This window comes from Onychostruthus taczanowskii, unplaced genomic scaffold (genome assembly GCF_017590055.1).
Source record: "Onychostruthus taczanowskii isolate IOZ18803 unplaced genomic scaffold, ASM1759005v1 scaffold6, whole genome shotgun sequence".
Taxonomy (NCBI): Eukaryota; Metazoa; Chordata; class Aves; order Passeriformes; family Passeridae; genus Onychostruthus; species Onychostruthus taczanowskii.
Genome location: NW_024503679.1, coordinates 1,479,325 through 1,503,659, shown reverse-complemented (window position 1 = coordinate 1,503,659; position 24,335 = coordinate 1,479,325). Strand labels below are relative to the sequence as shown.

Here is a 24,335-nt window from a genome sequence, read left to right as displayed (position 1 = left end):
CCCGAGGGACCCCGCGGGGCGGCGGCCGGGGGTCGCGGCTCCCCCCGGGTGTGGCGAGGGGAAGCGGGGCGGGTTCGGGGCGCTGGGCTGGGGCTGCCCGGCGGGGCGGAACGGCGAGGCTGGAGTCGGGGGAACGCGGCCGCCCGAGCCGAGGGGCTGTCCCGGGAGTGCGGGGCAGGGACCTGCCGGGGAGGAGCGGGAGGTGCCTTGGGAACTGCTGAACCTGGTGGTGTTCCCAGTCTAAGGGAGCGAAGTGCGCTGTGGAAGTGGAGGTGTATCAGCAACTTATTTGTGTGAAGAAGTTATCTATCCCCCCTACGTCTGGGAAGTATTTCCATATGCTGTTTGGCACACTGTGGAGCTCTAAGGGTTGGGGTTTGTTGTCCTATCCAAATCATGGAATCGGGATGGTTTGGGTTGGAAAGATCTGAAAGGTCATTTCATTCCACCCCCTGCCATGGGCAGGGACACCTTTCACTAGACCACCTTTCACCTTTTCACAAACCACGTCCAGGCTGGCCTTGGACACTTCCAGGGATGGGGCAGCCTCTGCTGCCTCAGGAGGGTGACATCTTCCCTTCCAAATGTTTCACTGCTACCAACAGTCCCCTTTAGCCTTTCTCGACAGTGACTTCTCTGTACCTGGGAAGTCTTCTGAGCAGAGTCCAAGCTCTGTTGAGCTGCCTCCCTGCCTGACTTCGTGTGACATTTTCTACCTCACTCATTTCTGGGCTCACTGTGACCTGCTTGAAGTCCCACTGTCGCGGGTGTGACCTCAGACTTGACTGGTTTTCTTTACTAGTGACCTAATGCCTGTCCGCTTGTGCAGCCACTCCCCAAGTTCTTCAGGACCTGCCTTTTCCTTCTCTCAGCTCCTCAGCTGCTGGCTGTGATTTACCCAGATAAACCATCTTCACATCCCTGGTTCAGTGCTGTGTTGGTAACTCAGTCTCTCTTGGGAGAGGATGATGGGTGAACTGGGAATCACGAGCTTTGTTTCTGTTGAGAAGCTCATATCAAATATTAGCAGCATTTTCCCACAGACACATTCCAAAAAAACACAAAGAGTGCCTTTGAATTACGAGTTTGTAGAGATTCAGGCTGCAAAATTCCTCAGTGCTTGCCAGTGGCTCAAGTTGTAGAAGTGCCACCTGGGTGGTGAGGAGTTACTGATGAGAGAGTTTGGTTTCATGGCATTGCTGTCGTAGAGAGATGCACACACTGGTTATTTCCACCAGAAGCTGGGCTCACACTGGAGCTCTTGGAGTCAGGGATGAGCTGGAGGTGCTGCCAGTGAGAAATACCAGCAGGAGTTCTTGTTCAGGGAAGGTGACCGCTGGCAAGGTGTGACCCGATAAGAAAAGAATTTAAATATCATGGTGTGTAATAAAAAAAAACATTATTAGTAAAAAAACATGCAGATGTACTTAGGAAGAGTGGAGGATGGAGGCAAGAGGTGCCAGGGAAATCTCAGTTTCCATGTCGAAGGTCTGGCCGCCGGTGTAGCGGCACCCCGGCACCGCTGATGCTCCAGCCTTTTGGCAAAAATCTCGCTGACTCCAGTGAAATTTTAGACTATTGGCCTGATAAAATCAGGGCTTTATGCTCACACTCTGCGTAAGCACCTAAGCTTTTTTCAGATACAAGTGTTTCTTGAAAGAGTTCCTGCCCTGAAATCACTTTTTCTGGACTGGGCTGGTGCCTTTTTTATTCTTTAGGAGCTGTTGGGAGGTGAGGAAGAGGAGTCTCATCTCTCTGCTTTCCTCTGCAAGTCTATGGCTGTGTTTTCAACTGCTGGGCAAAAATCCTCGTTCTTTAGGAGCTGTTGGGAGGTGAGGAAGAGGAGTCTCATCTCTCTGCTTTCCTCTGCAAGTCTGTGGCTGTGTGTTTTCAACTGCTGGGCAAAAGTCCTCACAAGTTTGGGCTCCTTGCTGTGTTTTGTGTAAGTTCTGTTTTCTGGACATGAGGGCTGGAAACTCGCATCAGAGTCTCACAATGAATTTATCTGGGACATACCTGCCTGTGTTTATGCCAGAGTTGCTTCCTATAAATCAGTTCTTCTCTCCATTGGTGCTTTCAAAAAGCTAGGCCCAGCTGTTGGCTCCTTATTTTCAAACCACAGTCACTCTTTTCCATGTCCTCTGTTGCTCTCTTCCCTGCATGTGTTTGCTCAAAGCTAATCTCTGAGGCAAGCAGGGCAGAGAATGGCAGGGGAGGGCTCTGGGATGCTGTGCCATGCCATGGAGAATTCCTTTCTGCTGGTATCCTTCATGGCTGACACAGGTTGGTGGCTCACGGGTCATGGCAACAAGCTGATATTCTGTCTGTCTTTCTTTTTCCTTGGATTAAAGAGCTTTGCAGTTCATAGTAGTGGTTTTATTTGTGAAGTCTGAAGTGTGTGGCCTTGCCTGATTCCAGCCCATCTATCTTGCTCTTCCATAAGAGTTTTCATGCTGTTCCAGTATTGGCACCAACTTGGTTTGCTGTGCTGGAGTCACCAATGGAAAATATTCAGGCAGGTTCAGAACTCCACTCTGAGGGGAATTGTGAGCTGGGCAAGATCCTAAGTCCATCCTAGTCCACAGCCACTTGCTGCTTTCCCTGCCCTGACACTGCTCCCTTTTCCAGCTCTTAGGAAGCAATCAGCCGCTGTGTATTTTCAGGTTAACAGATGAAATCCTGTGTAATGCCTTAAAAAGTGCTACCAGATGAGACCAGGAATCCATCTGGCCTGCTATCCTGCTCACTGGTAACCAGGAGCAGATGCTTGGGAGGGGAGAACACAAACACAGCAGATCTAATCCAGGGAAATAGTGCTTTATTTTTCTCTCTCCAGCAGTTCATGACCTCCCTGAGCCAGGTGTTGGATTTAGGAACCTTCACACTTCTCTTCATGATATTCATGATTTTAGGAAAATATTTTTCCATTCCTGGTAGTCCCTTGGCTGAAATGTCCTTATGTATTTAAACTTTCTGTGGCTCTTCTTGTGTTTCATGTCATTGCCAGCTCTGCTCCAGCCTCCTTGAGACAGGTAAGGCAGGAGGGGTGGGGCACAGGACAATGGAGGACATTGACAGAGGTGCTGGGTTATATTTATGGTATAGATACCTCTCTATAGGTATTTTCGAGGTATTTTATCCTATATTATCATCTCTGTAATTACAAATTTTGTGCTTGTTCATTAGTGATCTTAAAACCATGGAGCCATGGTTTTTGGTGGAATGTTCTGCTGTAGCCCTGCTTCCTAGGGCTGGCTTGAGTTCAGTCTGTCGTGTCTCCTGAAGTTGGTTTTAGGGTGGTTGTTCCTGATGTGCTGTTCTGTGAATTGTATCACCCACTCATATCACGAGATTTTACTGCAATTCCTTGGAGTCATTGCTCTTATTTACTTCTCATCCTGAATTATTCAGAGTAGCAAATGTTGTCATCTTAGTAACACAGCTCAGTGTAAAGCAGAATCCTTTGGTGAGTCCCTTCTGCTGCAGAATGGACCAGTGATACATTCTTCCCCCTTCTTTACCAGTTATTTATGTACATGAAGGATTTTTCCTTTTATCCTGTAGTTTTTCTCTCCAGAGAGCTTTGATGGATTCTGCCATGTAGTATTCTTGCTTTTTTCAATGGAGTACATCAGCTGATTTTCCCTTGATGTGCTCTGTCCACTGCAAAAGGAAGGAGAAGGGGAAAAAAGACAACAGCCCCTGACTCCTGAGACATGGCTTCACTTTGTACAATATAATTAGCCCTGCAGCAAGTTAGGCTGGTCTTTAGGCCAGCTCTGGTTTGCCCATGGCTGCCTGGGCTGGGGTTGCCCAGTCACTGCTGAGTGGTTCTGTGAAAGCTGGGCCAAGAGACTTCCAGGTACCTTTTAACCAAGGGCTCTTCCCCATCTCCTCCTGTGTGACTCTGGGGTAAAGTGAGGCTGTTGCTGTCACCTACCTCATCATCACCAAAAGATTTCTGGGGTCAAGCAGGGAGAGAGGAGATGGCCAAGCTCAACAGAATGTGTATAAAACATAATATTATTTTTTGGGAGATGTCGTCTGATGATTGATGAACACAATAATGGATCATGTGGCTTCTAACCTTTTTTTCCTTACTAAAAGGTTGTAAATTTAGATTTTGTTTCCTTCTTGGACATTTAGCCTTGTTCTACAGATGGGTTGGCTTTGATTGCTTGGTCAGATCACACTGTAGGGCTCACACCAATATTCCAACTGCTGTCCAAGGTGAATTAGTTTAGATGAGATGTGAAGATGAAATTTTTCTCTGTGAGGGTGGGCAGGCCCTGGCACAGGTGGCCCAGAGAAGCTGTGGCTGCCCCATCCCTGGAAGTGTCCAAGGCCAGGCTGGATGGGATTTGGGTCACCCTGGGATTGTGGAAAGTGTCCCTGCCTGTGGCAGGGGGTGGAATGGGGTGAGCTTTAAGGTCCCTTCCCATCCAAACATTCTATGGTTCTATGAGTTGCTGCTTCTCTCATCCACTCCTGGGGAGGAATCACTTTTTGCTGTTTAAGAACTTGGTCCTGGTGTCACACACTGACCTGGCATTTGCTCTGGTGACATGGGGGGACGTGGGGCCTGGTTAACACTGTGTGTCCTGCTGTGCAGCCCACTGGTGACAGTGTGACAGCTGCTGCCGCAGTGTCTGAGGCTCTGCTTTTCTGGTTTAAACTTGTAATTCTGATTTACAGGGGATTTCTTGTTGACACAAAAAACTTGAGGTGCTCAAATGGTGGTATCAGCTTAGGTCCTCTAAATGTTTGCTTAGTCCTTGTGTTTTTTTAATGTCTGGTGCCTTCTCTACTCTCCACCGTGTCTTGAATGAACTTGCTCTGTCCACTTGAAAACCAGACATTTGAGTTTTTCCATCATACTTTTAGACCTGCAGCATTTGTGAGGAAACACTCCTGACCCTTGTTTTTGTCTTTCCATCTGACTTGCACTGTGTTGATTTTTTTTCTAACTGTGGATTTTCACATGGCTAATTCCTGTCCTATCTGTAGGAGTTCTTGAGGAGATGAGGCTCTTATGAATCACCTTCTTTCCCCCCAAAGATGCATCTTCCTCAAATATACTCTTTTCTGGATCTGCTGGCTTTCTCTACTCTTCTGCAGTGTGAGAGGAACCTTTGATTTTGATTGCAGGGGCTGCTGTCGTGGTGCTGTTTTGATCCTTTCAGTCCTTGTTCTTTTACAGGCTTCCAGTTGCCCCAAAACCTTCTCAGATCCTAATGAATCCAGGCCTGAGTGTGGGATCCATTCTTTAAGATGCTGTCACACAGCTGTTGCTCACTGCCTTCCTATTCTCAGCCTGAATTTTGCCTCTGGACACTTCCCTCCTCTTTTGCTGGCTGTACCCTTGCAGACAAGAGCCTGGAGTGCCAGGACAAGGGGGAATGGCTTCCCACTGCCAGAGGATGGGGTTGTATGGGTTACTGGGGAGAAATTCCTCCCTGTGAGGGTGGGCAGGCCCTGGCACATGTTGCCCAGGGAAGCTGTGGCTGCCCCACCCATGGAAGTGTGCAAGGTCAGGTTGGATGGGACTTGGAGCAACCTGGGACAGTGGGAGGTGTCCCTGCCCATGACAGGGGGATGGAATGGGATAGGCTTTAAGATCCTCCCAACCCATTCTGGGATTCTGTGAAGTGGTAAAATCTCAACATTTTTGTACGTACTTCATCTCTATGTTCCACATTGACACCCCCCAGCCCCCGACCTTTTTTTTTTTCACTTGAGGGAGGAGATATTTGAATTCCTTGTTAAATGGCCCATTTAATTTCTGGTTCATCAGACTCTCCCTACCTTTTAAGCAATCCCCTTTTTCCTAGAAATTGGCAAAAGCAGCAGTGAAACTCACGAGGGGTGAAATTACCATTTTCTCCTGGCTTTTCGGATGTTCTTCCTTCTTGTCAGATCCATTTGGAGCAGCCCATCTCCTGCAATGGATAGGTGTCTCTTTTACCTGTCTGAATCTTCTGCTTTGCTTTGCTCGTCTTTGAGCAAATCTCCTCAGGAGAACAGCTTAATAGCCTGAAAAGCTGACAGTGATTCCACCTTCAAGATCAGCCTGACAATTTCTGTGTTGTGGAAGACAATTGAATAGCTTGGATTTGCTACTCTGAGCATTTAATGCAGGAATTGGGGATATTCACCAGGGAGATGGGAAAATTGTTTTCCTGTCTGCCTCTGCTCCCCTGCTCCTTTTTTTTTTTCCTTCTTATGGTTATATTATGACATTCCTTTAGGCTGGGAATATTGTGGCTGTTTACAAAGATGTGGAGGTTTTTCTGCAGTCCCAAATCTTTTTCCTGAGGTCATCCTGTCTCTCTAGCTCACTTAGATGAGTTGGCCATGTTGTGTGGGGTGCATTAGAGGAGGCCACATCATTTATTAAATATCCTGAGTAGCTGCTGTCCTATATACATGTTTTAATGTCTAGTGATAAAGCCTGGGGAGTTCATGCAGTTTGTACTGAGGTTAAAATAACTGAAATACCTGCTTCCTATAGAGCTACTCCTTTTTCCCAGCCCACAAGGAATCGCTGTTCATCAGTGCCAAAGGTAGTTACATCAAGTTGTAGGAGAAACCTATTTGAACGCTGTGAAACCAACCTGTCCGATGTGTTTCCTGGAGCTATTTACTTTATGTTAGAAAAGATGCTCTCTTCCATCTTACTGATTTGCTGCAGAGCTCAGTTCATGATTTAACCTCTGCCATGCCCTGGGCTGATCCCCCAGTGTGGGCAGCAGGACAGGGGTGGGAGGATTCTGTCTCTCTGCCCTGCTCAGGTGAGACCCCACCTGCAGAGCTCCCTCCAGCTTTGGGATCCAGCATCAGAAGGATGTGGAGCTGCTGGAGCCAGTCCAGAGGAGGCCAAGGGCTCTGAGGGCTGGAGTCCTTCTGCTCTGGAGCCAGGCTGGGAGAGCTGGGGGTGCTCGTCTGGAGAGGAGAAGGCTCCAGGGAAATCTCAGAGCACCTGCCAGTGCCTAAAGAGGCTCCAAGAGAACTGAAGAGGGAGTTGGGACAAGGGCCTGGAGTGCCAGGTCGAGGCAGAATGGTTTCCCACTGCCAGAGGGCAGGGTTAGCTTTGATATTGGGAAGAAATTCTTCTCTGTGAGGGTGGTGAGGCCCTGGCACAGGTAAAATCTTGTTTGTAGAAATAAGCCAAACTCAGTGTTCCTTTGTTTTGCACATTCATTTCTGAGTTACAAGTCAGAGGATAGATTCAGATAATTTCAGCTGTCATCCTTCACATAAATGGAGGGCTCACAACAGGGAAAATTAACACAGGAAATCTGTCTGCATCTGTCTAGTCTTATGCTCAGCAAGGAGGGGTACATAAATTGACTCATTGACTTGTTCAGGTTGGCATCATCTTTAAGATCATTGAGCCCAGCCATTAACGTTACTTCTCATGTCTAAAATTCTTTAGGTGGATTTTGGAAGAGTAGCAGTTTGAAGTCTCTCAGACTTGCTGGATCTCCAAGTTTTCATTCCTCATCACTCAAAATTCCTTCTGCATCTGACTGCTGTTTGTTTGGGTCCATTACAACAAATGAAAGGCAGTTATCTAAAATACAGCTTTAATATCATTCATTGAAGGTGGCAGTTCTGGCAAGTCACGGAGGAGTTTGACTCTTCTCAGGGTTGGAACAACCTGCTTCATTGTGCACCAATCCCATCCTGCCCAATCTTGGCCGTCCTTAGTTACCTTGTAACTGTCTTCCTTTGTAATGCACAAGGCCAGTTTAGTTTCTGCAGCTTATTTTTATTTCCTAGATCTTAAAAGAACAAGTTTCAATGAGCAAATGAAACTTAAGAACCTTTAACATCTTATTTTAATGAAGCAGAGGCCACAGGCTTTGTAGTTGTCTCTTTTCAAGTCCGGGTTAGACTTCAAAGGTCTCGCCTTCAGGAGTTTCATGCCAACTCATTCTTGGTGTCACTTTTTGGCAGGTCACAGCACTCTGGTTTGTGCTGGGGGAAGGTACTGGGGAGCTTTAAGTAACTTCTTAGATGGAAATAAACGCTTCCAAAATACCTGCTGTGTGTCATTCCTCCAGGTGGTGAGGTTCTTGAAAGCGTTCAAGGCCATGTTGGATGGGGCTTGGAGCAGCCTAGTCTAGTGGAAGGTGTCTCTGCCCATGGCAGGTGGTCTTTAATGTCCATTCCAACTCAAATCAGTCTTCCCCACCCTGAATAATTTTCACTCCCTGGTTGCTCTCTCATTTTTCTAGCCCACGGCCTCCCTCAGCTGGCTTACCTTCATTGCTGGGTCGAATACGTTGGAGGCCCTCGGGTTCTCCAAATGATCATCCTGCAGCTGACATCAGGCCTGTAGCCACTTTGGCATCTGATACTGCTTCCCAGCTGTCCTTTCCTTGGAAAGGTTTTGACCAGTTTCCCATTTTGAAGCAGCTCTGTGCGGTGTTGGCAGCACTGAGGCTTCAGTGTGACTTGTGATAGATGCAATGCCAGTGAGGTAAATCATCTCTGGGGGAATATCTCTGCTCAGATCCCTGGTATTCTGTGATTAAAATCCAAGGCTGGTATTAGGCTCCAGCACAATTCACAGCTCTCTGGTTTCGTTTGGATTTGCCTGGCACAGTGCTGGTACTTGGTAGTTTTTATCCCTTCTAAGTGTTAGGAATTACTGGGCATGCCAGAATACCTTTGCCTGTCATGGCCCATGACTGGGAGTGGGATGTTTTGGAGTCACTTGTTCTGTTCTTCCTTTTAGGAGACAGTGTGATTGGAGTTGGGGGTTTGGGGGGAACTTGGCTGCTGTGCTGATAGCTGCAGGTTTTGGCTGGGGGACCTAGGGGTCATGGCATCCTCCTGGCTGGGGCCTCTGCAAGGACAGGTTTGGTAAGAGCAGTGATGTGCAGGGTGGCTTGTTGGATGTTCAGGTGGCCTTCTGTTTCACCATTAGGGGCATTAGGGGATGGAGCGTGACTTCCAGATGCTTTTGGACCACATACACTCAACAAGTAATGTGAGAAACCTTGTGCCAGGTTGGGCTTGGTGTAGTCAGCTTAGTAATCCTGGCTTTGCATGCTTGAGCTAATGCTCCTGTTTGAGTTTCTGGCATGAAAATAGGTTCTTGAGCATCTCTGAAGGCCTGTAGGGCTGAGGCAGATAGTTCAGAAATTCTGCAGTGGTATCTTGAAACCAGATTCTTTAACTTGCTTTTTCCTATGGGTAGATTCTTGCACTGATCCTGGACATCAAACCTCAGCTGACTGCTGTGATCCTTCCTGGGCTCATGGCTGGTACTGATCTTAAGACCTAACACAGTTGAAGGAACTGAGTCACCCCTGCCTCTTGGACTTGGAAAATTATTAAATGTTTGACAAAACTGTTGGCTGATACACTTTTTGGTAAACTGGGGCTTGTCTTCACAAACTGTTCAATCAGCCTCTGCTAACATTTACAGAAGCTTGGAATAATCCCCGAGTTCTTGTCTATCCTCTTGTGTAGCTGTTAGAACTGTAGTGTGAGGTGAGGTAGAGGAGGAAATGTGCTTGCTAAGGAGGTGTTCTGAAATATATCTGTGCTGAAACCCCATCTGTTAAATCTTCTTGAGCTCCTCCTGCTCACTCTGAATGTAGTAGTTCCAAGCAAACCAGCCCTAACAGGATGGTGGTGTCCCAGTGCCGAGTTTGTGGGGTACTCAGAGACAGCTTCTCTTTGATGGATTGGGACTGGGCTCCTCATTAATAGCTTCAAGATCATTTGCAATTAAATAGAGTCAAGTCTTCCATGGGATTTACCCTAGGAACAGTGCTCCACACCAGTATCCGAGCTTCCCATAACTAACAGACTTGCCTGAGGCACAGGTGGCTAAATTTAGTCTTCCAGTGAGCTTGGTATGACCTTGTGCTGCAAGGACTTTCTACTTGTATCTCTCTCAACATGAAAACACTGTTTTTGTGTGGTGGACAGAGCTTCGAGGCTCGAGGATGCCAAAGAGCTTTTTATGTTTGTCATTGGCCAACGCTTCCAGTGTGGCTGTTGGCAGGAATTAATTTGGGATCTGAATGCAGTGCAAAGGTTCACAAGTGATCTACTGGTACAAAGCCATCCTCACCAGTGGGTATTAAGGCTTCAAAGGAGACAGACACGATGTGGTGGGTAGAGCAGATTGCTTGGTAATAGGCATTTCTAATTGACAGCTACGCTGAAGATTAGGGCTAGAAAGCGGAAGTTGAATCAAAGCAGCTTCATGCAGATGCAACTTCCGAACTGTGGGAAATGTAATATTTGCCTTCAAGGTAACATGAGGCTTATCTGTGCAAAATAGCTCTTTACTTCAGCTTCTGGGAGAAGTTTGTAGTATGTGTGAGATGGTGCACAGAGGTGGCCGGTTCTGGCGTGTGCTCCCTTGCGTGGGGTTGCCTCCTTGTGTGAAGTGAGACTTATCCTCCATGTTCAACTTCAGCAACTTCTCGTTGAAGCTGTTTCTAATTAAATATGTAATTCAACCTACGAGCATAATGAAGAAGATGCCTTCAATTGTACTCAGTATTTCTGGAGCTCTTCTGCCATCCTCCAGAAATGCCAGACTCCTCAGAAGCTGGCAGCATGCTGCCAGCTGAATGGGAAAAGTTGCTGGGAAGTTGAACGGGATTTTTGGTGTCTGCCATGGTGTTCATACTGAGTAATGTGGACTTTTTGCCTTGTGAAAGAAACTCTTTTGCAGGTGAGTGGGCAAATCCTTTTTGGTTGGCATGGGCACAGCTTGGAGCCGCTGGGATTCATCTCTCTGGCATTGATCTGGCTGTTGGCACACTGGTTTCTTGCTTGCTACGGATAGTACACATTGTTTTATTTTTTTGGAAGGCTGAAATATTAATCTGATTAAGGATTAGGGTTGTTGAGTAATACACTGAGTAAATTGCAGTGGGTGAGTGTGTGACTACTCCTATTGTGTTGTGCATTTCTCATCATTGCATCTTCACCAGGGTTGGAAAACATATGGACAGAGAAAGTGGAGTTGAAGGTGAATGAGAAACTGCCTCTCCTGCGCAGTCTGAAATGCCTGAGACTCTTGGGATTGAGAGGATTTCTTTAAAAGGCAGGCAGCAAACTTCTGAATGTGGCTCTGGGGCTGTGTAGAAGCTGTTGGTTTGGAAGTTGGGCTAACAAAAAAAGTGATGGGACAAAGGACAAACCCAGGATCAGCATGTCCATAAAATGAATGCTGGTAGGACTGGGCAGTTGTGTCCATGCCAACATCTGTAATCCAGCAGTGGCAGATCCTGGGCAGACTGCAGAAGTTTGCTGCTCCCTGGATCATCCTCAGTTGTCATGGACAGAACTGACACAAGTGTTCTACTATTAATTCCACCTTTATGAACCTCCTGCTTTTCCAGAATCCTGGGGCAGCATGAGGAGGTGGTATTTCTGAAGAGCTCTGGAGGATACCTTAGGGATTCTTACAGGAGGGGAAATCTCCAGCTGTTTCCAGGATACTGGCCATATCTGCAGGCCTCCCATGCTGTGCTGTTCAAAGAAGATTTGCTGTACAATGTACCGAGGCTTATGAGTAAAAGCATTCCAGGGAGGATAGATAGAAATGGAAAGGAGGGAAATAAAATTAGAAATTAGGAATGAAGCAAGGAATTGAACGTAAAGTTCTTGGTCCCTTTAAAAGGGAAAAATTACTGAAATTCCATCTTTCTATGCAGAAAGTGGGAGGAGGTGATCATAATGCCTCTCTTCAGCTTTCCCAGTGTGGGATCCAGCAGGCAGCTGGGCTGGCAATCAGCTGATGGCCCAGAATGGGGCAGGGATAGCCAAGAGTGAAGCAGCACAAGTTAATGTCCTAGTCCTACTGTGTGTCATACTAATTACACGTGGTGTATATATGTGTGTGTGTGTGTGTGTATATATATATATATATATATATATCGGGTGATCCCAGTATGTCCCTGGGGCTCTTTCCCTTGTGTTCATGTCATGGCTGAGCAACTGTGGGTTTCTTTTTTAACTTCCTAATTTGTGCCTGCTAAAATTCTAGTTTTAATCAGACATTGACCTATAAACTAGTAATTTTAAGCATGGATGAGGAGCCATTAATGTAGTTTCATACCTAAACATGAGACTTGGTGTTTCAATACTTTCCCTGGGATTGAAACATCCTATTGTGGAATGTTCACAGCTTGAAGTATTTTTTGTTACCTCTGCAGAGGTACCTGCTGTGCTCAAAAGGGGAACTTTTGTCCTGCCTTTCCCATATACTGCTTGTCAAACCTGTTCCTGAACTGCCCCAAGTTTCTGCCCTGAGTCTGCCCTAAGAACTCTGGCACAGAGTTCTCCAGGTATTGTTGGGTTGGTTTTCTCCTGTTGCTGTAATGAGTTAGACTTGCTCAGCAGTGGGTGTGATAAGGGGAGAAACCACTGGGGTTCCTGCAGCTCCTTGGTTACTCCACAGTACAGAGAGCACCTGTGGGTTTTCCTTCAGAGGTGCTGTTTCATCCTGGTGTCAGTTCTAGGCTGTAGGCGTCTCCCCAACTTTTGGGGCACATCTGGATTGTTGTGGGGTTCACACATGGAGGAGGAGAACCAGAAACAGCAAAAAACCTGAGGTCTCCTAAGGATTTGTTTAGCAGCAGCAGAGGCCCTGAGTAATGGAGACTACTCAGCTTAATTTAGTGTTGCTCCTTTTCTTTAGTGAGCCATGGTGTCACCTGAGCATGTGATGAGCTCTCTGAATCTCTCAAGTAAGGAAACAGGATCTTAAATATCTGCATTTGTGTTCCTGGCTTGTGCTTAGGTCTGAAGAGGGCTATGAGCTGAGCTGGCTGTTTGAAAGAGCATTAAATCAAGAGTCTGTTAATGATTGAGTAACCCCATGTAGTAGGGGGGAATGTGGAGCAAATCATCATTGCTGTGCAGGTTGGGAGCTGCGAGTGCTCCAGCAGCTCTGTTATCCTTTCTTCAAAAGGATGTGAAGAACTGAAGCAGCTCATCTTCAGATGTGAATCAAAGGGATCTTGCAAGAAAATTCCTTAGACTAGAGGGGATTTTTTATTTTTTTTAAGTATTACTGCATGATGGTCTGGGTTGAGATTGACACCTGGAGCATGAACTTGGCCATGTCTGACAGCAAATGCCATTTAGTATGACTTTAAACTTAGGAGGGCTTTATTCCTCTTCCCAGAGACACTGGGAGTGGTGACATTTCTTGTGCAGACGACAGAATGATTCACGTAACCCATAAAGGGATCCTTGGAAAAGAAGAAAATAATAATAATCATAATAATACAAAATATGAGCAAAGTGCAATGTGATAATGGTAATAGAGAGTGTGTGGGCTATATACTGTGTGCTTCAGAGGGAGTGTAAGGTGAGTGAGTGCTATGTAGAGGCACTTGGGGCAGATTGTGATCAGAGTCTTCCTCAAAGCCTTTTTCCGTAAGATAGTGAGAGTTCAAAATCCCACTTTTAAATATTTTTCTTAACTCAGTGTTTAGTCAAGGTGGATGCTCTGTTTTGTCCCTTCTCTGTGAACTCAGGGCACCCAGACCCTTACTGGGTGCTGTCATGGGGTACCCTCTGTTCTTGCTGCAGGGGAAGCCAAAAGGGAAAAACTCCATTTCTTTGCAGTAAAAAAAGAATAAAAAGCAGATGTTTCGTATTAAGATATGTGCTTGTATTTCCCTGAGCCACACACTCTCCTTCTTCCAGACCACTGTTCCTTGCACAGTATCTGCAGCTGCTGCAGGGGGAAAGGTTAAATCATCTCAAAGTGAAAAGTAAAATACTCCTTGGGTGGGCTTTCCCTGTTTGAGTTTCAGGCTCTGGAAGCTGTACCAGGCAGGTCAGGGTTTGGGAGCAGAGGCTCATGTTGAAAGGATAAATTAGAGTTCTCTTCCTGAGCGTCCTCAGCTGAGCTGTCACATCTCTGTGCTCCCAGGCTGAGGTGTCACCAAACCACATCACATGGAATGATTGCTGCTGGAAGCACGCAGTGCAGCTCCATGCTGGGAGTACCTCAGGTATAGTCAGGGAAAACATATCATGAAATTTCATTTAGAATAAGCAGGCCTCTGTTCCTGATGAGTTAAAAGATTTTAAAGAATCTTGTTCCATGATATTCCTCTGTTGCAAGTAGACTCTACCTGGAGCTGCCTTCATGTTTTCTCTGAATTTTTTTATTCTTGCATTATTTGAGGCACTGTTCTGTTCCCTTTGATCACAAAGATGGTTAGCATCAGTTTTGAAGCCTTCAATATTTTGCTGTTAATGAAGTGTAGGCCCCTATTATGTGTTAGGGACAGGCAGCTTACTGGAAATATCAAACCTTCATGTGCTGGGATGGCATGAGGTAACTCAAAAAATACTTGCTGTTTTCGTTTTGTAAATACAGAATTGAGTTCTAGACCTGTTTGCAGCATTTCCTTGCTGTGTTGGAGGTATGCAGGCTGCTCCTGAGTTAAGGGAATTGGGAGAGAGATGTTTTGTAAGCCACAGGTTTGTATAATTTTATTTTTTTACCTTGGTGTGAGCTGATAAAGGCTGTTCTGAGCAGTGCCCAAGTACAGTGTGGGATAAAGGCTGACTGTCTTTTTCTTCAGCTGAGCAGAAGGAATGTAGATATCACCTTTGGGGTGTATTCAGGGAGGAATTTGCAAATCACTGAGTCCAAGCAGGAGCTTTGCTTAAAGTGCAGTCATGAAGGCATTCATCTTTTTGTCCAACTCTTCCTCAGGCATTGAATGTGTTTGATTTTGGCAAAAAGGCAGCAAAATCTACTCAGCAACGTATGACTTTTCCCCTTTTGACCCTGCTACATTCCATGTTTTGAGGGCAGACAGCCTTAACGTGTCATTGAGGTCCTTTCTGCTTCAGTGCTGCTCTGCTGGTTTGGATATCTGCTGATAATCAGCAGATGATGTCACTGATTTATTCGCAGCAAAATGCTGTTTATTGAGTCCGTGCAGTCAAAGTTCATGTCTGTTCCTGTTCTGCCAAGAGGGTTATGCAGAGCTGTCTGACACTCAGGGGTCAGCAGGGGGTAAGTCAGCTCTCGAAACCATCAGGGGTGCGTGTGGCAGGACAGTCCCTCCTGGAGCCATGAGGTCCAGAGAGGGTGAAATGGAGATGACAGGAGGCGAGTTCAGATGTTGTTCAGGTAGCCAGGGACTGCTGTGGCTACAAAAACTTTGTGTGAGTCTGGAGAAGAGCTGGACACACTCACTAAGAGACTGCACTGAGTGTTCTTGATAGAACTGCAGAATGGCCTGAGTTGGAAGGGACCCACACGGACCAGCAAGTCCAGCTCCTCACCTTGACAGGACAGCCCTAGCAATCACACCCAGAACACTCAGATGCCCAAACTGACTTGGGGAGGCCCAGAAATACAAACCACTGGAAGTGAAAATGCATAGTATTCTTATTCATTCCTTCCCTTCCCAAACATGTGTGCATGGTGCTCTTCCAAAGGGGAGGTCAAGCTAGCTGTGCCCTATTCTTTGGTTCACCTCTTTGCTTCTTGGAGGATGTGACATGAGGTCTGAATTGGATCATCAAATCCAACTTCTGGTGCTGCACAGACACCCCAGCAATCCCACCCTGTGCCTGAGGGCTGTCCAAAAGGTCCTTGAGCTGTGGGAGCCTTGGGGCCGTGACCATTCCCTGAGGAGCCCGGGCAGTGCTCAGCACCCTCTGGGGGAAGAACCTTTTCCTAATATCCAACCTAACCCTCCCCTGACACAGCTCCAGCTTCATCTCTTTGTTGTTTATGCTGAAGCTGTCTGGCAGAGTTGAGGTGTCCTGAAGAGGCTTTACCACACACCAGAACAGCAGAGACCTTGTCTTTTTCCTTATGAATGTGGAATGCTTTGATTGAGAGTCTGCTCATGTGGACCCCCACTGATCCAGGACTGATGGGTTGATTTTCAGATAAGTCACTTGTTTCTGGAGAATTACACATTCTGGGCACTGCTAAGCCAGGTTCTCATGGTCTGAGCTCAGCGCAAGGGCTGGAGCATCATGTTGGCTCTTGAGGTTGTGTTCCATCATCTAATGCTGCTGGGAGCTGTTGTACCTTTTCTGCTGTGCTCGATGGTGTGAGCACTTTGGAGTAGGGCAGTGTCCGTTAGGCTGGAATTTGAATATTGTTCTTGTGCTTTAATTTGGGAAGAGTACAAACACCTCGAGCCTAAAGATGAGAAGCTTTTTCAAAGTGCTACCCAGAGTTTTGTGCTGCTGACTGGTAATGAAATAATAATGAGCTGAAGTACGAAAAATCCAAAATCTGTCTGTGTACCAGCTTTCTGAGAGAACTATGGAGAATTGGATTTGTAGAGTCACCTTCCCTGCTGTAGCAGGAGCCATGTCTTCCTTGAGGAGCCAAAAAGTGGCTGTGCTGTATCACCTTGGAAGCACTATGCCACAGAAATCCCTCCTCCTGGTTCAAGCTAGCAAGTATTTCCCTGGCCCCTGGAGGAGATGAAAGACCTGGTTGTGTACTCTAGGTAGCAAATGCTAGCTTTTCACACGATGCCCTCAAGGATGTTGGTTTTTACTCTGGAACTGAAACAAACTTCTTGTCTGCTCCTTGCTTTGAAAAGTAATGTGGAAAATAACAGCAAGGCTTAAAGCTTCTGGTGGAGCTCTTCTCTCTCACACTGACAGTTCAAAGAGTTTTTGGGGGTCTTTGTGGGTTCTCCAGCCAGTGTGGTGGTGTTTCTGTGATTCTGTGGTGTTCAGATAATGGTTTAGGTTGAATGGGCCCTCAAAGCTCATCTCGTTCTGACCCTACCGCGGGCAGGGACACCTTCCACTAGACCAGAGCCCTGTCCAACCTGGCCTTGAATACTTTCAGGGATGGAGAGTCCACAGTCTGTCTGTTCCAGTGCCTCACCTGGGAGAGGTAAAGAACTTCTTTCTCAACTGCTCTTTGAGGGCTGCCAACACGCTGCTTGTTGGCCATGTGCTGGGAAGAGACCACTTTGCTGTGGTTCTGTTGGCTGATGCAGAGGGTCTTGTCCTGAATAAGGTGTGTGGGACCCATGCCCAGCTCCACACCCCTGAATGCTTCATGTCCCCCTGCCTTTGGCACTCTGGAAAAGAGGTAACTTCTTCCTGAAGTGCCTGGTACAAAGCAAAGCATCCTCATGGAAGGATCCTGCATGACTCCTGCATGGTTGTAAAGCATCAAGGCCTGTTCAGCTCCAGGTCTGTGTCTCTGTGCCTAAGGCCTCTGGAGCTGTCCATGCTAGGACATGTCTCAGGAAATGGGCTCAGTGTCTGAAGCTGCTAATTAAGTGCAAAAAGGGTTCATTATTTGTCAAGAGCTAGAAAGGGTCCCATTTGCCAGTTGCAGTTTCAGACTTCCTCTTTCATTGTCATTTTTCATTCTGCCTTATTCTTCCCTTCACCCAGGGATGTGGTCCCTGAATTCTCCGTAATGTCAGTCTTTGGACATCAAGGCTGGATGGAAGGGGAGAGGCTGGAGCTCGTTACCATGATAAACTGGTGCTCTAACAGGGCTGTCCACATATTCTCACTTGCTAAACATGGCTTTCTGCTGCTGCCAGAGGTGTCTTTCTGCTCCATGCCATGCTTGCAGCCAAACGAGGTTCCTGGCTTCCTGGCCGTGTTTAACATGTGCAGGATTTCTGGGTGTATGGCCAGGGAAAGGATGGAGAGCAAGCTCTGCATTTTGAACCTGGAATTCTCTCAAGATGCTGGAGTCACATCTGTGTGAACGTGGGAGTCATGTTTGCTGTGCTGCAGGTCAAAAGGTCTGTTAAAAAAAGGTCTTGAATGAGGTGGGGATGGGTTTTGTCACTTGGCCTTGCCAGCAGGCAGTGGCAGAGTCTGACTGGCACAGGGATTTTCCCACGTTACACTTTGATCCTCTGTAACCTGCTGGTCATCTTGTTCTTTGAGCAGAACATGAATGATGCCTAACCCTTGGTTCAACCTGAACCTTAGGATGGCATGAGATGATTTATTTACCTTTATTCCTAAAGTGAATCATTGTACCATGGAGTGTATTATAAATAGGATCTTCTGTTTCGCTTCCTTGTTTGGAGTCACCACCAAACATTGGGATTGGTGTAAGGAAACTGAGTAAGTTTCTGGCCAGTGAACCCATCTGGATTTTTTTATGCACAGCTTTTGTTTTTCTTTCTAAGTTTAAGTAGGGCATGTTCCAGGTGGCAAGACAGCAGAGCTGAAAGGGTGTTCAGCATTTAAGTATGTGGACTGTCATGTTTATGGGATGCTCCAGTTTTTTGCCCAGGAGTGGATGACGAGTGACTAAATAAAGCTGCAATCTCTGTTCCTGTGAATAGGTGCTTGTGTTTTCCCTTTATTTTAGGTCTTGGTTGGTTTGGTACAAGTTTGGCTGGTTCTTCCTTGCTGCAGCGTCTGATCTGGTCAAATAACTTGGAATTACTTCAGTATCAAGTAGAACAAAAGTTGGCCTTAAATGCTTCACAGTAAATTTTATATTGAGGTTCCATTCAGCTCCCTAATACCTTTTCATTTGAGAGGAGTGTATCATTGCTTGTGCACTGGAGTAGTGGTGTGTGTTCCTCACGGTGGTGGTTGGCTTCATTCCGAAGCTGGTGCTGGATAATTGTAGAGGAGGATTAATTAACTATAGCTGTTGTGAGCTCGTGAGGACTTTCAAAGTGTGCTACAACCCCACTGAGCAATCCTCCAGGCTTCTGGAGGACAGAAACCATGAACAACATCAGAAGGGCACGGGTGCCACTTGAACTGCACTGGCAACAAGCTCCTGAAAAGACAGGTCAGAGGTGGAGACCAAATTCCCACATGCTTCTGTCAAAGTGGTGTCACTCAACAGCACAGCCACAGTGGCTTTGGTGTGTCTTGCACTTCATGTTGGAGAAAGCAAAAACACACTCTGTTTTAGGATATTAATATGGACCTTTACTGTTACCTTGCTGTGACAGATGGAAAAATAAGGATAAAACTGCTAACTTAGCTTGGAATACTCATTGGGGTGCTGGTTGCTTGTAGCCTATGTAAGGGAATCTCCCTTCTTCAGAAGGGTCTTCTTTAGATGACAGTCAGAACTTAAAACTGCGTTTAAAATTTTAATTTTTGTTAGAACTCTCCATGTGTTTTCTTCCAAAGGGCATTACATGCCCAAGTTTTGAGTGCAGAACAGGACAGGCTGTCTCTGGTTGCTCTGGGCAGGGTTACCCAGAAATAGTTCCATTTCAGTTTGACTTCCACACCTGTCTTACAGTGCACTCCCCTTCAGAAAATGCTGTTTGGACCCTGTGCTCTGGAGGGTGTTTTTTAAGGAAGAAAGTCAGAAACAAACAAATAAAACCTTGTACTTCCTTCTGACCAAAGTGCCTGGAGCATGGAGGAGATGGAGCCAGCCCAGGCACACTGCACCAAGGAAGTTCAGGTTTGGGAACCTGTTTCCCAAAAACCAAACCTCCAATTACTGAAGAGACAGAAAGATGTATTTTTTTAAAAACACACTGTCTTCTGAACTGAAGTTCACATTATTTATTGCATGGAAGGCTATGAGTTTGCCCTGACATAGGGTAAGGAGAATGATTTTCCTATGAGCAGTGGGGTTTGGCTCTCTTTCATCCCCAGTACTTGGATGCTGCCATATCCAGCTGAAACCAAACAATGCTTTTTTTGTTTTTAAGCAGAATACAGTAAGATTGGAAGTCACTGGTGTAAACTGTTGCATGGAGCCTTGCTAAAATATGTTTTCTTCCTTACCAGGTTTGGTACAGATATGAATGCCTGGCTGCTCTGCTGCTCCCGTGCCCCAGCACTCCCTGCCCTGTGATTTTGGATAACAAGCCTAAGAAGTGGATTACACATCAGGTGGTGAGTGCCACATGTTCTAGAGTGTCTTAGCCTGGAGCTCAAATATTCCTTCCTAAAAACCTAAACTCACCTATATTTGATAAGAGGCACCTCTCTTGTGGAAAGAGGGAGAACTGAGGCTGTTCATCCTGGAGAAGGGGAGGTTGCATGGACACCTCGGAGAACCTTCCAGGATCTGAAGGGGCTACAGAGAAGCTGGAGAGGGACTGTTCATCCAGAACAAGACAAGGGAGAATAACTTCAAACTAAAATAGGGGAAATTTAGGTTAAATACAAGTAAGAAATTGTTCCCTGTGAGGGTGGTGAGGCCCTGGCACAGGTTGCCCAGAGCAGCTGCGGCTGCCCCATCCCTGGAAGGATCCAAGGCCAGGACAGGGCTTGGAGCAACCTGGGCTAGTGGAAGGTGTCCCTGCTCATGGCAGGGGGTGGAATGAGATGGGCTGTAAGGTCCCATCCAACCCAAACCCTTCTGTGATTCTTTGATTCTCTATTTACGGCAAGACACTAAAAATCCAGTATTTTATCTGGATCATCAATAAAATATTTGCCAAGCCTATGGAAGGATGCTTAGAGACCCAAATGTAAGTTGTTCAATTCTTATTCCTTATTTCCATTTTGATTTTTTTTTTCCCTCTGTTTTGTCAGCATTTTTCATCTGAAGTCACTTACCTGGGAACTTGCATCCCTGATTTCCTTTCCCTGGCATTATTTTTAGAAAGACACGTGTAGAGCTGAGAAGTAGGTAGCTGCAGTGTTGCTTGTCAGTGACTAACAAGGAAATTGGGCAGGATTAAAGGCAGGGAGAGTCCAGAGTCTCTTGTGGTGAACTCAGAGCAGAGTTGTTGTGTTGTGTGTGTAAGTGTGTTTGTGTGACAAATAAAATAAGGGCCAGGTCATCTAATCTGTAACAGCTCACCTATGGAATGAGCAGATAACTCAAAACCGAAGTTGTTTGGAAAATTTTCCTCTCCAGAAATCAAATGGAATAGTATTTGTAGGTGAGCATGTTGGACTGATTCCAGTGGGGGTAGATGCCTTGATTTAATGGAAATAAACCAGTGAGTGTTCTGGTTTGATGAGGGTGGTGACCTTTAGGCTTAGCACAGGGGGGTTTTGGGGTGTACATAAAGGCTAAAACCGGCATCAGAGTTCCTTTTCTGGACTTCTGAAAAAAGCATTTATGTAGTGATAATTTTTTTTCTGTGCAGACTAAGTGATCCTGATTAAGTCGTTGGGATATTTTGTTTAGGGCCATAATTGTGCAGCATCCTTTGGGAATGCTGTTTCTATTTTTGGTCAAAGTGATGCAAGAAAACAAATTCTTTTAAAATTGTAATTTCCATTTAGAATTTTCTCTGTAGAAATTTTCATGAGCTCTTGCCTTTTGGTAATTTCAGCTGGGGGTGGGAAGGAGCACAGTGGATGGGCCACAGTTTCATCCTCTCAGCAGCTTCCAGCCTGGAGGAGAAATCTGGTTCCAATTTTGCTTGATATTGCATCTCAAATTATTTTTGCAGCTCCATTCCCTAAAACCAATTTGCCTATTTTTGGTGACAGTAGTAGGAGTGTCATTAATTGTTGAAAAGTGTGTAGTTTGAGCAGTTCAGGGTGGTGCAGCACAGTGCTTTGATATCTGCTGTGAGCCCAGCAGAAGCTGCATCATCTGCCTGGGCCTTCTTTCATATTTTTTTTTTCTCAGAGAGAAGCCCCTGCAGTCTAAAGCTTTGCTGTTGTGATATTGTGGAGGGTTTCTTTTGGAGCTGAAGTCACTGGCTTGTTTTTTTGTATCCTGCCTGTAAGATGGCTGGGATCTGGGGAAGTTTTTTGCCTCAGATATACCCATTTCCCAAGGCTGGCGTTCCTAGCATGCTTTTTCACTTGGGTGCAGCTTGTTTCCTGTTCCTACCTCCTTTAATCTTTCTGTATATTTTAATTTAATATTTAAGGACACACTGGTTTTCCCATTCTGTGACTTCCACAGGCGCTGCTGTGAGCCAGCACTCTGCCTCGTGCCGTCCCTTGTCAGTGTGTGTCCTCACCTGCGTGTTCCCTGCCTCAGTTTCCCCGAGGTGCACTGGCCTGACTTCTTCCCAGCCCCAGTGAAACCAGTGCCAGATGCTTCCCTCCCTCATTTGTGCTGCAGAACCAGACTTTATCCCTGTGAGTGAGGAGCTGGCTCTTGGCACTGCCATGCTCAGTCAGCCATGTCCAGCTTGAGGAATTTGGCCTTAGGTGTAAATTTTTTTCCCTGGGTGGCATAAATGAGCAAGAGCAACAGCAGCTGCAGCCTCAAGCTGATGTCCAAAAGCAGGGAGGCAGCTGTGGAGGCATAGGTGCCTCCTCTGTACCCTGCTTGCATCCTGAGAGCAGCCCTAGGAATGTGGGGAAGCCTAAATTTCTTTTTGTACGTGGAGCTTTCTAGTTGTATTAGTCATCCATCAGGCTTCTGGATTATTTAAGTGCTTAAGCACTCCTCAAAAAACAGCAATATCTATTTGTAGAAAGGTACATCATGTGAAGTGCAATTCCAGTATGTTAGAGCTGCCTGCTGGAGGTTTTCTTGGGAATTTTGCCCTTCCAGTTGTGGGACTTCAGGAGCTGGAGAGCCCCCATCACAGCTCTGAAATCTTAAAGGCTTCTGGTTGGTCTCGTGGATGTGTATGGTGATAGATTAGAGCTCCTCTCACCTTGTCCCACGAAATCACTCCTCCTGTTCAGCCCAGTGCAGCCTCAGCTGGTCACTGCTGGTCTCCAGACACTGAGAAACCCTGAGGAGAAGGGGATCTGTAGCATTTGGAGGGAATATTCTTCCATTAGGCATAGGAGAACTGACTCAAACAGTGAAAGACCAAAACCCTCTTCTCTAAGTCTTGAACTTGTTCTGTCTTGAACTGAGTCTGGAAGTGCCTAAAGCTGAAATAGCCCATTTTTGCTGCAATTCATCTCTCTGTGCTGTTGGCAGAAAATCTGTAGGACAGTTGCAGCACAATTAGATCCTCATAAACTTAGAGAAAACTCAAATCTTCATGGGTTTTGTAATGCATGTGAGTTGACTTCCTTGTATTCTAACCCAGAAATGAAACATGAGGCTTCATGTAAAGTTTTGAGATTCACAGACTGGCGAAACACTTGTCCTTGCTTATGCAGTCTGGCTTTTATGTAACTCATTATTTTTGCTCAAATGTTGCAGATAGTCGGTTTCCTCTAGCAACAGCCACCAGATGTTTCACTGAACAAGACTTAATTCTTTAAAATTGACCTGTGAGAAATGTGTGAAGGCGAACAGGGAGGCGGAACAATTGTATGCCAGTGTGATTTCCATTTCCTTGCTAAAACCCCACTGCAGGCCTTGCAGTTTGATTCCAGCAATGAGGGATACTGATTTTTGTGGTGTACTATGAGGTTTTTAGTTTTTAGGTCTGTGGTTTTTAGTGTTTCCATAAATGTGGTGTTGGGAGCTGGGGGATGGGATCAAGCTGTCTTACAGCTGTTATTGTTACTTGGGCAATTAGCACTGTATGGATTAATTCTGTTTGGTGGATATGCCACTGTGGGAGTCCTACTGTCTGTAGCTCCTCTGTGATCAACCTTGTGCTTTGCTGGACTATTTCATATTTCCATGGGAAACCAACTCCTACCTCAGATTTCCAGCTGGGAGAAGGGAGTGACCCAGTGGGGTGTGTGGTCCTGGTGGTCACTGCAAGAAGTTCCCAGCAGCTCTTGTGTCTGAAACTGGTCTGTCCCCATTCTAGGGATTTGTCCTGTCCATCCAGCACCACTTTGTGTGGGAGAAGATTGCACAGGGATTCTTTGCTGGGGATGAATTATCTGCAACCTGGATTTTTGGGTCTGTTGTTTTATTGTCCAGGTCTGCATAGACTACATAAATCAAGGCAGAGCTGTGCCACTTCCCTTCCCCACAAGGATATCTTGCTCCATTTTGCTGTTTCTTGTGCAGTTTGGGCATGGATATGTGCACAGGACAGATGATCTTAAGAGGAAATTTACTGGTCTGTAACTGGTGATAGCTCTGTACCTGAGAAGTAAGGAGTGGGTAGAGAAGTTCAGCTCTGAAGATATTTTCAAGATTTTGGAGATGAAAGTATCTCAAGGCTAGGTTGGACGGGGCTTGGAACAGCCCGGGCTAGTGGAAGGTGTCCCTGCCCATGGCAGGGGAATGGAACTGGATGAGCTTTAAGGTTCCTTCCAACCTAATCCAGTCTGGCATTCAGCTGGCAGCCAGCCCTGCAGTTCTGGAGTTGACTCACTGAGAGGTCAAACAAGTGCCAGAGCTGGTGAAAAGGAGGGACTTGAAGGTGTCTGGTGGATGGAGCACCAGGAAGGTGCCTTTTGGGGTAGCTGGATGTTAATTTGATGTATGTGTACCGGGCATGTCTGTTTGGTAAGCTGGTTCAGCTCTTCAGTCAGAATTATCTCATCCCAGCATTACAGAATCAAGTAGATTGGAAAACACCTTTAAGATGAAG

At 46.2% G+C, this 24,335-nt stretch overlaps 1 protein-coding gene across 2 annotated transcripts in view; it reads left to right on the top strand.

Annotated features, from left to right (window-relative positions):
• The first annotated feature begins 1,891 nt into the window (after window positions 1-1,891).
• CSNK1G1 (casein kinase 1 gamma 1) overlaps window positions 1,892-24,335 on the top strand; it is a 96,262-nt gene continuing 73,818 nt past the window's right edge. The window contains exons 1-2 of one of the 2 annotated variants that reach the window (XM_041418732.1): window positions 1,892-1,942; window positions 19,741-19,845. The gene's annotated coding sequence lies outside the window, so the exon portion shown is untranslated. Of the gene's footprint in view, window positions 1,943-19,740; window positions 19,849-24,335 lie in introns of both variants that reach the window. The other variant, XM_041418730.1, reaches the window with a different exon arrangement.